Here is a 14,249-nt window from a genome sequence, read left to right as displayed (position 1 = left end):
GCCAATAGCAGCACGGCTGGTGAATGTGCGGCCACGGAGAGTGTCTTTCATTGTTGGAAAAAGCCAAAAGTCACTAGGAGCCAGGTCAGGTGAGTAGGGAGCATGAGGAATCACTTCAAAGTTGTTATCACGAAGAAACTGTTGCGTAACGTTAGCTCGATGTGCGGGTGCGTTGTCTTGGTGAAACAGTACACATGTAGCCCTTCCCAGACGTTTTTGTTGCAGTGCAGGAAGAAATTTGTTCTTCAAAACATTTTCGTAGGATGCACCTGTTACCGTAGTGTCCTTTTGAACGCAATGGGTAAGGATTACGCCCTCGCTGTCCCAGAACATGGACACCATCATTTTTTCAGCACTGGTGGTTACCCGATATTTTTTTGGTGGTGGTGAATCTGTGTGCTTCCATTGAGCTGACTGGCGCTTTGTTTCTGGATTGAAAAGTGGCATCTACGTCTCGTCCATTGTCACAACCGACGAATAGAAAGTCCCATTCATGCTGTCGTTGCGCATCAACATTGCTCGGCAACATGCCACACTGGCAGCCGTGTGGTCGTCCGTCAGCATTTGTGGCACCCACCTGGATGACACTTTTCGCATTTTCAGGTCGTCATGCAGGATTGTGTGCACAGAACCCACAGAAATGCCAACTCTGGAGGCGATCTGTTCAACAGTCATTCTGCGATCCCCCAAAACAATTCTCTCCACTTTCTCGATCATGTCGTCAGACCGGCTTGTGCGAGCCCAAGGTTGTTTCGGTTTGTTGTCACACGATGTTCTGCCTTCATTAAACTGTCGCACCCACGAACGCACTTTTGACACATCCATAACTCCATCACCACATGTCTCCTTCAACTGTCGATGAATTTCAATTGGTTTCACACCACACAAATTCAGAAAACGAATGATTGCACGCTGTTCAAGTAAGGAAAACGTCGCCATTTTAAGTATTTAAAACAGTTCTCATTCTCGCCGCTGGCGGTAAAATTCCATCTGCTGTATGGTGCTGCCATCTCTGGGACGTATTGACAATGAACGCGGCCTCATTTTAAAACAATGCGCATGTTTCTATCTCTTTCCAGTCCGGAGAAAAAAAATCGGAGGCCTTAGAACTTGAATGCACCTCGTACATAAATGTCATTCAAGTCATTAAATACAACTGTTCATAACACAAAACTTTAACACTTCCTTGCATAGTAACTTACACACTCTCATATGAGGCGTGCTTTTTAAGTAAGGTCCGTTTGAACGTAAGTACACGACGAAAGGTTATTTCAAAAAAGTAAATTTATATTCAGAAAGTATGTACTTCACTCTATTTCTCAACATAGTTGCCAATTTTGTTGAAACACGTATCATACCTCTCAACAAATTTTAAAATATCTCATAAAAACTTCCCGCCTGCTCCGATAACCAAGAGTTCACTGCCGTTTTCACGTCGTCGTAATCACTGTAACGGTTGCCACTGAGGTGTTGGAGGTGGAGGAACAGATGGTATTCGCTCGGCGCAAGATCAAAACTGTAGGGTGGGTGCTCTTAAACATTCCAGCCAAAACTCCAATAAACTGCGGGTCTGACCTGCAGTGTGAGGTGTTGCGTTGTCATGGAGAAGGACAATTCCCTTTGTCAGCATGCCGCATCTTTTGTTTTGGATCGCTCTGCGTAGCTTTCTCATGGTTTGGCAGTCTGCTTCTGCATTCATAGTGATTCCTCGTTGCATGAAGTCGACCAGCAAAACACCATGCCTATCCCAAAACACCGACGCCATGATTTTGCACTGGGACAGAGTCTGTTTGGCCTTCTCCATTTCATGCTCTGTTGCTTCGATGCGAAACCCATGTTTCGTCTCCAATTACAATCTGACTCAAGAAGCCGTCACCTTCTCTGTGATAACGAGCCAAGAACTTCATCGCACACTAAAATATTTTGTTTTTGTGGTCCACTATAAGGAGTTTCGGAACCCAACGAGAGGACAGTTTCCTAAACTTTAGGTGTTCAGAAACAATGTTGTAAAGCACGGATCTCGACACGTCAGCAAATTAGTTTGAGAGACCTGTTATTGCGAAGCGCCTGTTCTCACGAATCCTCACTTCAATTGAAGCCACCAAATCGTCGTTAGCCGGCCGAAGTGGCCGTGCGGTTAAAGGCGCTGCAGTCTGGAACCGCAAGACCGCTACGGTCGCAGGTTCGAATCCTGCCTCGGGCATGGATGTTTGTGATGTCCTTAGGTTAGTTAGGTTTAAGTAGTTCTAAGTTCTAGGGGACTAATGACCTCAGCAGTTGAGTCCCATAGTGCTCAGAGCCATTTGAGCCACCAAATCGTCTGTAATCAAAGAAGGGCGACAGGAGCGGTCCTCATCATGGACGAGTTGGTAGTCTTAAACATTTTGAAAGCACAGGACAAAACCGTACAGGTTAGCTACAGAGCTGAAACCGAGCACAGTTGTTCCCGAGGCATGCCGGTACCCGACGCACGCGCTCGTTGCGGTATGCGTGCGAACTACTAGTATTATTGCGCAACTGTCGTAGTCGGACTGCAAATAATGATTTTTAATAAATCTGCAAGTCGATTTTCTGTATTTACTATTGAAATAGGAATTTCACCAGCTGCAACAAACTCTCGAACAAAGAGGTGTCTGAGACGATCATGTTTTGTCCGCTGGTGAAATTCAGGAATCTGTGCGAGTCCAGCAGCAGCTCCATTGTCCACTGGTGGGCAATGTTTCGAATCCTTAAGCTGGCAAAGTTCACTTAAAAGTCTCTTGATCCAAACAGTTTCTCGTATTCATTCAATAGCCGGTACAACTTCAGCTTCTGTAGTAGAGATTACAACTGAAGTTTGTCGCTGACTCATTCAACTGATAGGTGCACCGACGCGCAGATAAAGAATACCTGAGGTAGCTCGTCCATTCCTTAAATCACCTCCATGATCGGCAGCACTGTAACATGCAAGAATGTCTTTGTCTTCAACACTTTTGTAAATAAATCCATAGGCCCTATGTGCGTCTCGAATACCGAAAGATTCTTTTTACTCTTATTCCATAATGTTTTGTCGGATTTTCAAGACTTCTGAATATTACTCCAATAGCATATGCTATGTCTGGTCTTCTCCCACACATCAAGTACATCAAGAACCCAACAGCTTGCTTATAAGGATATTCAGTGTTGATAGGGTTCTGTTTACTGCCGTCGTCCTTGATATAAATGAAGTTACAATATCTTTCCAATTACTCATGCCAAAGCGCTTCGAAACCTTCTTGGTTTAATGAGTCTGACTGACGTGAATGGATCCATCTTCTTTTCTACTAATTTCCATCCCTAAGAGCTACGATGCCAAGTTTGATTTTATTTTGCATTCTCATTCAAGATCTTCAATAAGTACTATAAGTTCGCTATCATTGTTTGCCGCAGTCAGTCCGTCATCAACGCAGAGCGCAAAGAAAATCTTGTAAGAATAGCGGGGAACTGCTTCAGTTCTCTTAAATCCTAAGTCCATGACATAATTAGTGATGTTTCAGCTTGTATAAGCTTTTCATTACTTGACATACTTTTCTAGAACCACCATTATAACCTTTAGGCTGTGACTTAAATATCATTTCTTCAGGTCACCGCGATGGAAAGAAGTAATCACATTTATCTGTGCAATGTTCATCATATACTTGGCTGAAACGCTGAATAATGTTCGAATAGTCGAGACACGGCTGAAAGTTTGTTCCTACTTACTTCCCTTTTTTTGAAAAAATCTTTTGATAAACAACCTTGCTCTGAATCTGTCAACCAATCCATCACCATTCGTGTTCAGTTTGCAGATCCACTTACATGGAATTGCCCTTTTTCCAGGAGGTATGTCTTCCTGAGTCCAAGTTCCATTTTCTTCATTTGCCGCCATTTCTTGATCCATTGTCGCTTTCCAATCGTCTCGTTGAGTCGAATTCATGGCGTCACAATGACATTCTGCTTCCAATGGTTCCAATGTCTCTGAGCACTATGGGACTTCAAATCTGAGATCATCAGTCCCCTAGAACTTAGAACTACTTAAACCTAACTAACCTAAGGACATCACACATATCCATGCCCGAGGCAGGATTCGAACCAGCGACCGTGGCGGTCGCGCGGTTCCAGACTGAAACCCCTAGAACCGCTCGGCCACACCGGCCGGCGATTCTGCTTCCTCAATGGTCATTAAGTGATTACGTACTCTTGAAATCTTTTTGGACGTTTTAGCGTTAAACGTTCACGTAGTTGTGGCCTAATCCTAGCATTGTAAGATTGTTCTAATTTCTCCTCTTCAGCTCAATCCTGTACATAAGCATAACTACAGAACTCGTTTTCTCTTGGAAAACTAAATCTTAAATTTCATTTTACTTTCCTCTAATGACTCTTGAGACTTCCGATGAGAGTCTGTAAGGCCCATAGGAGCAACTAAACTAATTTTCTCTTCGAAAATAACATCTCGTGACTTCATTAGCTGACGATTTTCTTCACACCGTATCAGATAACCATCACCATAGTCACAGCCAATTAGACTCCCTTTTATTGCTTTTCGATCCATATTCACTCTTAATTGTTTCCAAACGTGAACGTAACATTTAGAACTTATACGTAGTTGCTACACGCCAATTTAGTATGGAGACGTCCCTAGAATACTGGAAGGTACCGTTCGATTCAGGATCTATGCTGCAGAATTTATGATTTCAGCCCAAAGCGACTGAGTAATGTTTCCGCGAGCATGCTTCGCAGCCCCGGCTGTTTGAGCGAAGGAACGGTTTTGTCTTTCATTGGATCCGTTTTGCTGCGGAGTATATGGCACAGTGAAACGCTAGATTATGCCCTCCTTCTGTAAAATCTCCCTGTTCTCTTTATTGTTAATTCTACTCCATTACCATTTAACAATTTTTTAATTGTATGCCCAGCAGTCTCTGTTTCGGTTATACATTGTATTAGTTTATGAGGATCTTCTGATTATTTTTTTTTTGACGAAGTACACAGCTCGAAATTTGCTGTAGTCATCTTTGAATAAAACGTACCGATACCCAGTCTTGGATTCGGAGAAGAACCACAGGCATCTGTATGAACCAGCTCTCTTCCTGGTGCCAAATGGAAGCCGATGTGCTGTACCATAAATACAGCCTTCGCACAGATCAGAGTCCAGTACCAAGTGTGCGCCTAAGATCTTGTAGATTAACATCTTCACATGTCGCTTATTTTAATTTTTGGTAAATGTCAACATCACTCAAAGTGATTTTGGGCCACTTTCCATTTACTGCTGGTTCCCTTTCTACGATACCCTTGCCAACAGCGCCAACATTGCCACCATCTACTCATGTGACTGTATGTGTCTAGAAACTGGTTCAAATGTCTCGAAAAAATTGTCACTATTGGTGGTATGACTTGTTACAAGCCAGCTAGCAGTGTCACATTCAGATCACAAAGCAAGAGACGTTTCAGCGAAGAGAACCATATTTCGATTTGGAGTTTCAGCAACTCCCAACACATCACTTTTCTGAGACTTTTGTAGTCGACCATCAGTAATCCACTTTGTTTCAGGGAGTTGCTTATGAGTGCCTCTTGAGATAAAGAATCTCCTCCTTTACTCGACAATGCTTTCACATGTGCACGAAGTTGTCAAGTTATCAACAGCCCTACCACTTTTTGACATAAGCATCTACTATGTTGTTGTTGTTGTTGTGGTCTTCAGTTCTGAGACTGGTTTGATACAGCTCTCCATGCTACTCTATCCTGTGCAAGCTTCTTCATCTCCCAGGACCTACTGCAACCTACATCCTTCTGAATCTGCTTAGTGTATTGATCTCTTGGTCTCCCTCTACGATTTTTGCCCTCCACGCTGCCCTCCAATGCTAAATTTGAGATCCCTTGATGCCTCAAAACATGTCCTATCAACCGATCCCTTCTTCTAGTCAAGTTGTGCCACAAACTTCTCTTCTCCCCAATCCTATTCAATACCTCCTCATTAGTTACGTGATCTACCCACCTTATCTTCAGCATTCTTCTGTAGCACCACATTTCAAAAGCTTCTATTCTCTTCTTGTCCAAACTGTTTATCGTCCATGTTTCACTTCCATACATGGCTATACTCCATACAAATACTTCCTGACACTTAAATCTATACTCGATGTTAACAAATTTCTCTTCTTCAGAAACGATTTCCTTGCCATTGCCAGTCTACATTTTATATCCTCTCTACTTCGACCATCATCAGTTATTTTGCTCCCCAAATAGCAAAACTCCTTTACTACTTTAAGTGTCTCATTTCCTAATCTAATTCCCTCAGCATCACCCGATTTAATTTGACTACATTCCATTATCATCGTTTTGCTTTTGTTGATGTTCATCTTATATCCTCCTTTCAAGACACTGTCCTTTGCTGTCTCTGACAGAATTACAATGTCATCGGCGAACCTCAAAGTTTTTATTTCTTCTCCATGAATTTTAATACCTGCTCCGAATTTTTCTTTTGTTTCTTTTACTGCTTGCTCAATATACAGATTGAACAACATCGGCGAGAGGCTACAACCCTGTCTCACTCCTTTCCCAACCACTGCTTCCCTTTCATGCCCCTTGACTCTTATAACTGCCGTCTGGTTTCTGTACAAATTGTAAATAGCCTTTCGCTCCCTGTATTTTACTCCTGCCACCTTCAGAATTTGAAGGAGAGTATTCCAGTTAACGTTGTCAAAAGCTTTCTGTAAGTCTACAAATGGTAGAAACGTAGGTTTGCTTTTCTTAATCTTTCTTCTAAGATAAGTCGTAAGGTTAGTATTGCCTCACGTGTTCCAACATTTCTACGGAATCCAAACTGATCTTTCCCGAGGTCCGCTTCTTCCAGTTTTTCCATTCGTCTGTAAAGAATTCGCGTTAGTATTTTGCAACTGTGACTTATTAAACTGATAGTTCGGTAATTTTCACATCTGTCAACACCTGCTTTCTTTGGGATTGGAATTATTATATTCTTCTTGAAGTCTGTGGGTATTTCGCCTGTCTCATACATCTTGCTCACCAGATGGTAGAGTTTTGTCATGACTGGCTCTCCCAAGGCCATCAGTAGTTCTAATGGAATGTTGTCTACTCCCGGGGCCTTGTTTCGACTCAGGTCTTTCAGTGCTCTGTCAAACTCTTCACGCAGTATCTTATCTCCCATTTCATCTTCATCTACATCCTCTTCCATTTCCATAATATTGTCCTCAAGTACATCGCCCTTGTATAAACCCTCTATATACTCCTTCCACCTTTCTGCCTTCCCTTCTTGGCTTAGAACTGGGTTGCCATCTGAGCTCTTGATATTCATACAAGTGGTTCTCTTCTCTCCAAAGGTCTCTTTAATTTTCCTGTAGGCAGTATCTATCTTACCCCTAGTGAGACAAGCCTCTACATCCTTACATTTGTCCTCTAGCCATCCCTGCTTAGCCATTTTGCACTTCCTGTCGATCTCATTTTTGAGACGTTTGTATTCCTTTTTGCCTGCTTCATTTACTGCATTTTTATATTTTCTCCTTTCATAAATTAAATTCAATATTTCTTCTGTTACCTAAGGATTTCTATTAGCCCTCGTCTTTTTACCTACTTGATCGTCTGCTGCCTTCACTACTTCATCCCTCAGTGCTACCCATTCTTCTTCTACTGTATTTCTTTCCCCCATTCCTGTCAATTGTTCCCTTATGCTCTCCCTGAAACTCTGTACAACCTCTGGTTCTTTCAGTTTATCCAGGTCCCATCTCCTTAAATTCCCACCTTTTTGCAGTTTCTTCAGTTTCAATCTGCAGTTCATAACCAATAGATTGTGGTCAGAATCCACATCTGCCCCTGGAAATGTCTTACAATTTAAAACCTGGTTCCTAAATCTCTGTCTTACCATTATATAATCTATCTGATACCTTTTAGTATCTCCAGAATTCTTCCAGGTATACAACTTCTTTTATGATTCTTGAACCAAGTGTTAGCTATGATTAGGTTATGCTCTGTGCAAAATTCTACAAGGCGGCTTCCTCTTTCATTTCTTCCCCCCAATCCATAAGCATCTAACCTGATATTAATGAAGAATACTTCTGGTAATTTGCTTAAAATTTTGCAATTGAAAAATAAATCGGGTAAGTCTGGATTATATTCTATATCTTTGCCCGTATCTTGTTTCAAGTCATTCCAACATTTTTCAGATTTCATATTTGAGTTGCTACTTTATCATTAGAATATTTCACAGATCCAAAAAATTGTAAAAAAAGTCGCAAACTTTATATTCAGAAACACGGTGAAATAAATTTTACAGTTCTTTCTATTCTTCTCGAGACGCATTATTTTCTGCTATGTTTGCTCTGTCGAATGGGTAGTCAATACGATTAAAGTACTGCTGTTAGCCTTTAGATAATTATTTAATGCTTTCGTAAATGTCTCTTTTACTTGAGCAGTAGCACCTCCCGCAGGTTCTACAGGTCTAGCTACCTTCAGCAACGTCAAGCGCTCCAGGAATACCATGTAGACAGATATTTGATTTGTATTACGATGTATTCCAGTTTGATTGCTTATCACTCTAGTACTAATCCATAGTCGAAATTCACAAACTGACTCCAAAAGTTGCGCCGAATTATGAAATTTGCAATGCGCTCATTTTAAAATTTACACAACATTTATGTACGAAACTTACAACTTGGGTATCTTCATTCACTTTAAATTCAGCAGTAGCAAACCTGGGCTTATAACCTGTTTGGTTATTTAGAAGTAACACAAGTTTTTCTTCTTTCAAAAACATTAGATTGTTTAAAGTCTATACATTAAGGCTTGACAACCATAATAAACACTACCATTGAGCAAAGAGCGTATAACAGTCGGTGTATGGTAAGACAGAGATATTTCAATGTCATTCAAGTTGTTAAACAAAACTGTTTACAAAACAAAACCTTAGCACAGACCATTTAACTGCCTGGAAGAAAATGGAGTAGTTCATAAACGACATTTATTTGGAACTTGAAATGTTGGAAATGCTATCATTCTACATTTTATAGACACGTCATTTGGTTGCAGTGTACGTACGTTAACGCTAGCCTACTTCTGAAACTGTTCTATGCTGTCGTTGATAAGCTGACATACAATGTTCGTCTTTGATGATGATCTTATAGATAAAAGCCTATCATGAAATAAAGGAAAACATCTTGCGATCAAAATCTCGTGTACCTAAAACATTTCCTCTTTCACGTTATCGAGTATTCTGCAATAACTAAGCTGCCTCTGTTCAAAAATGGTTCAAACGGCTCTGAGCACTATGGGACTTAACTTCTGAGGTCATCAGTTCACTAGAACGTAGAACTACTTAAACCTAACTAACCTAAGGCCCGAGGCATGATTCGAACCTGCGACCGTAGCGGTCGCGCGGTTCCAGACTGAGGCGCCTAGAACCGCTCGGCCACTCCGACCGGCGCAGCCTCAGTGACTTAGTTCTTAGCATTACGTTGATATGAACGCAATGTTTTCGGATCCAGGTGACGTGTTCATATTTTTATATTTTTTAGGAATGTAAAGATAAGGAACAAGAATCACTTATGCAACTGGGGAGCTGTCCAAAAAAGAAAAAAACAAGTCACTAAAGTGATCAGCACTCAGCGATCTAGGACAGGGCCTAGACGACAGTATTATTTCAAGGCGTTGCCATAGCAATAATGCATAGAGTCAGTTTTTGAAACACCGGTTGACAGATAGCATGCGCACATAACAATGAGTTTTGCCAAGACTCTGGCTATCACCAGCTTCACAGGCAAGTGCACAGGAAATTAATAAAGTCCATATGATATTGGCACCTTACCTTACGCTATAGGTGATTACAGTAGAAACGTTACGAGCACCAGGAGAAGTTCGTCACTGGACAGCCGGTTACTGGTGATGGGAAAGAACGTAATGCAAGCTCCGAGACTGGTCCGCGTCCTTTTACGGGCGAAGCCCCTGATGTGACAGGGCATCCTGTTAGCAGCCTGGAAGTCTGTTGCACCGACGCAGCCCGGCAAATCTCCTTACGTCAAAGTGATTAGCTGACGCGCGCGCAAACACACCGGGGCTCGCGCCCGTCTTCGTGTCCGGCTTCGATTCCGGAAACGACTCCATCGTCATATCATCACCACTGCCCCATTTTACACATTTAGTATGTAAATCTGCTGCTTACGTGTGAAAAATCTGACACTCATAACACTCTACGTCTATATTCCGTAAGCCATGGTACAGAGTGAGGCAGAGGGTATTTAAAGCACTATGTAAGGAAGGAATGCGAAGCGATAAACAGAAATAAAAATATGTCGTACACTACTGGCCATTAAAATTGCTATACCACGAAGATGACGTGCTACAGGCGCGAAATTTAACCCACAGGAAGAAAATGCAGTGATATGCTAATGATTAGATTTTCAGAGCATTCACTCAAGTTTGGCGCCGGTGGCGACTCCTACAACGTGCTGACATGATGAAAGTTTCCAACCCATTTCTCATACACAAACAGTAGTTGACCGGCGTTGCCTGGTGAAACGTTGTGATGCCTCGTGTAAGGAGGAGAAATGCGTACCATCACGTTACCGACTTTGATAAAGGTCGGACTGTCGTCTATCGCGATTGCGGTTTATCGTATCGCGACATTGCTGCTCGCGTTGGTCGAGATCTAATGACTGTTAGCAGGATATGGAATCGGTGGGTTCAGGAGGGTAATACGGTACGCCGTGCTGGATCCCAACGGCCTCGTATCACTAGCAGTCGAGATGACAGGCGTCTTATCCGCATGGCTGTAACGGATCGTGCAGCCACGTCTCGATCCCTGAGTCAACAGATGGGGACGTTTGCAAGACAACAACCATCTGCTCGAACAGTTCGACGACGTTTGAGGCAGCATGGTCTATCAGCTCGGAAAGCATGGCTGCGGTTACCCTTGACGCTGCATCACTGACAGGACCGCCTGCCATGACGTACTCAGCGACGAAACCTGGGTACACGAATGGCAAAACGTCATTTTTTCGGATGAATCCAGGTTCTGTTTACACCATCATGATCGTCGCATCAGTGTTTGGCAACACCGCGGTGGACGCACATTGGAAGCGTGTATTCGTCATCGCCATACTGGCGTATCACCCTGCGTGATGGTATGGGTTGTCTTTGGTTACACGTCTCGGTCACCTCTTGTTCGCAATGACGGCACTTTGAACAGTGGACGTTACACTTCAGATGTGTTAAGACCCGTAGCTCTACCCTTCATTCGATCCCTGCGAAACCCTACATTTCAGCAGGATAATGCACGACCGCATGTTGCAGGTCCTATACGGGCCTTTCTGGATGCAGAAAATGTTCGACTGCTGCCCTGGCCAGCACATTCTCCAGATCTCTTACCAATTCAAAACGTCTAGTCAATGGTGGCCGAGAAACTGGCTCGTCACAATACGCCAGTCACTGCTCTTGATGAACTGTGGTATCGTGTTGAAGCTGCATGGGCAGCTGTACCTGTAAGCTCTGTTTGACTCAATGCCCAGGCGTATCAAGGCCGTTATTACGGCCAGAGGTGGTTATTCAGGGTACTGATTTCTCAGGATCTATGCACCCAAATTGCGTGAAAATGTAATCACATGTCAGTTCTAGTATAATATATTTGTCCAATGAATACCCGTTTATCATGTGCGTTTCTCCTTGGTGTAGCAATTTTAATGGCCAATAGTGTAATGTCAACGACAGCAGAAAATGTTACGGTATTAGTAGGATATTTATGAATGGATAAGTACGACAGAGTGAGTTACCGTGAAAAGCTCAGTGATAGGGTTATTCCACCAAAATCGACAGCAAGCCAACGCTAACAACAGCTAACGCACAGGCAGTTTACCATTCCAACTGGCTCGCTTTCCCATGCAACACTTGTATCAGCTACGTTACCACTTGTTACCACTCCTTCTGCCCTTTCCCTGCCGCTTGGATTCACAGCCATTTATACGGTCTCATCTAAAGCAAACTCGGCTCCGTCAGACTCTCCAATGGATTCGCCCCCGTCCTCCCCACTGGCCAATTCCGTTTCCGAATAGCTTTGTTCTAATATTCGTAATAATTTCGCATCCATTAGTTTTTGTACGTTTATTGCGTCCTGTATTTTAAATTTTAGGTTCTGAAGGGCCCGCCGTGTCACGATTGTTTTCCATTTTCAGTCCCACAATCAGAGATGGACAGTATTTGTGAGCATTGAGGGAGAACTCAGCATGTAAAGGGAGATGAAAATCTAATAAACGTGGTTGCTGGATCACTGTAGTAGGGGAAGGAGCGGAAGACAGAATTACGAGAGAATAAGGATTCGGAGGTATAAGTTACAAGGGAATACGGATTCGGTAGTGTAATTGTCTGTGTGTGCGTGTGTGTGTGTAAATATGAATGAATGATCTGTATGTAACGTAATCGTAACGTGTTGTATGAAGTTGTCTTTTAAACAGATAATGGTTCATTATTTTTATCATAGGTCTTCTTGCATTATTTTAAACTGTAAAAATGTTAACATAGACTTCTTACACCGAACGCTTCGGTGTGCTGAATAATTAATTACAATTATTTCTTTTTTTTTTTTTGGAGATACGTTATCGTACATACACATTATTGCACATCCAAAGCCAAAACAACAGATGAACATGCTCTCTTTCGGTTTCAGGGGTTGGAGCTTTTGGATTTTATGTCTGTATATTTACAAGTAGCGCACTGGTTTCTTAATTTTAACCACATGAAGCATATTTAGTTATAGCTTTCTCTGTAATGGCGCCTACGTGAAAAATTACTTACTCGTTATTAATGATCCAGTGCGGCAAAATTTGCATCAGAAATTGAAAATAATGACGGAGATATTTTAATACTTCCATAAACGCATAATCTAAATTAGTTGTCTCCATAATATTTCAGCTAGAAGATCCGTAATTACCAAAAATAGTTGTAACGTCTGTAATGGCTGACAACAGTAGGGTAAGATGGTAACTAATAAAATTTAATAACCGGAAGAAAGGACGTAATTCTCCTATAAATAAATGACGGTTTCAATAGTAACAAATAACATTTTATTTTCTGAAAATAAAAGATAAATTAACAATTATTCCACTTGTTTCAGATCTCTTAATATGCAACGTAGGAAGATTGCGCCTTGCTAGGTAAGCGGTACTACTCCAAAAGCTACAATGTCCTCTCTTTTATCAGACAAATGAAAATTAACAGAGTATCTATGGCCTTCTTTAGTCATTGTCTACGCAGATAATAAATCGTGCTTATTGCCTTTGTCATTTTCACTTGATGCACTTCACATGAAAAAATGTCTATGTTTTAGAAATATTACAGAAAAATATTAAGTTCTTTTAGCAACTTTATTCACAGGGAACAATATGCCAGGAGGCGGCAAAGTAGTAAGAATGGAAGAAGAGAAAGACGCTTTGAGTTCTGCAATATATTTTAGGCACTTATGGAAAATACATTATTCAATAATCACAAAAGAAAGTAGTGTATTTGGAACAGGCCAACAGGCACAGGAAGAAAGAGAATTGTCACAAAGATACAATGTACAAAGAAGTGGGATATTGAGGAATGGGGATGCACATATGAAGTTCTATAAAACTACAGGTACTGGGATAATGAATTCCACAGTAGTCAGTTCAGCTAATAGGGGAAGGACATGTCTGAGAAGGCAAATACGGAAATCGGACAGAAAAATATTTGTTTAAGGAAGAGAACTACGATGATATCCCGGGTAGCAGAAGAAATACAGTATATTACTTTAACAATGAAAGAAAGATACGCAATAATGTCCAGGAAAAGGGAAGGATATGGTACTATAAGGCACTTACTAATGAAATCAATACAAAATGCAGAGAAGCTAAAACAAAATGTGCGTTTGAAAAGTGTAAACCTATAAATGATAAGAGCTGGCCGAATCATCCACGCGAATGCCATTTAACCTGTCAATCTGAATGAGGAGCAAGATCACCAGTTTTGTAGTGGTCTTCAGTCCGGAGATCGATGCAGCTCTCCACACTAGGCTATGCTGTGACGGCCGCTTCATATCTGCATAACTACTGCTACCCTCATCCACTTGCACCCACTTACTGTAACCAAGCCATGGTCTTCCTCCACAATATTTACTCACCAAATATGCCATCATAATCCAAGTGGCTACCTGAAAATTCCTGGGAGATTACAACTATGTGCCAGGACCGAGACTCCAATTTGGGATCTTTACCTTTCGCCGGCGAATACTCTCCCAACTA

General features: G+C 41.8%; 1 protein-coding gene across 1 annotated transcript in view; it reads right to left on the bottom strand.

Moving 5' to 3' along the window:
- Positions 1–9,925, bottom strand: part of LOC126252257 (uncharacterized) — a 163,688-nt gene extending 153,763 nt beyond the window's left edge. The window contains exon 1 of the mRNA XM_049953130.1: positions 9,806–9,925. The gene's annotated coding sequence lies outside the window, so the exon portion shown is untranslated. The remainder of the gene's footprint in view (positions 1–9,805) is intronic.
- Between the last annotated feature and the right edge of the window lie 4,324 nt (positions 9,926–14,249).

The sequence above is a fragment of the Schistocerca nitens genome, chromosome 4, assembly GCF_023898315.1.
Source record: "Schistocerca nitens isolate TAMUIC-IGC-003100 chromosome 4, iqSchNite1.1, whole genome shotgun sequence".
Lineage (NCBI taxonomy): Eukaryota > Metazoa > Arthropoda > Insecta > Orthoptera > Acrididae > Schistocerca > Schistocerca nitens.
The sequence above is the reverse complement of the archived record's forward strand: the minus strand, read 5'-3'. Positions and strand labels throughout refer to the sequence as shown.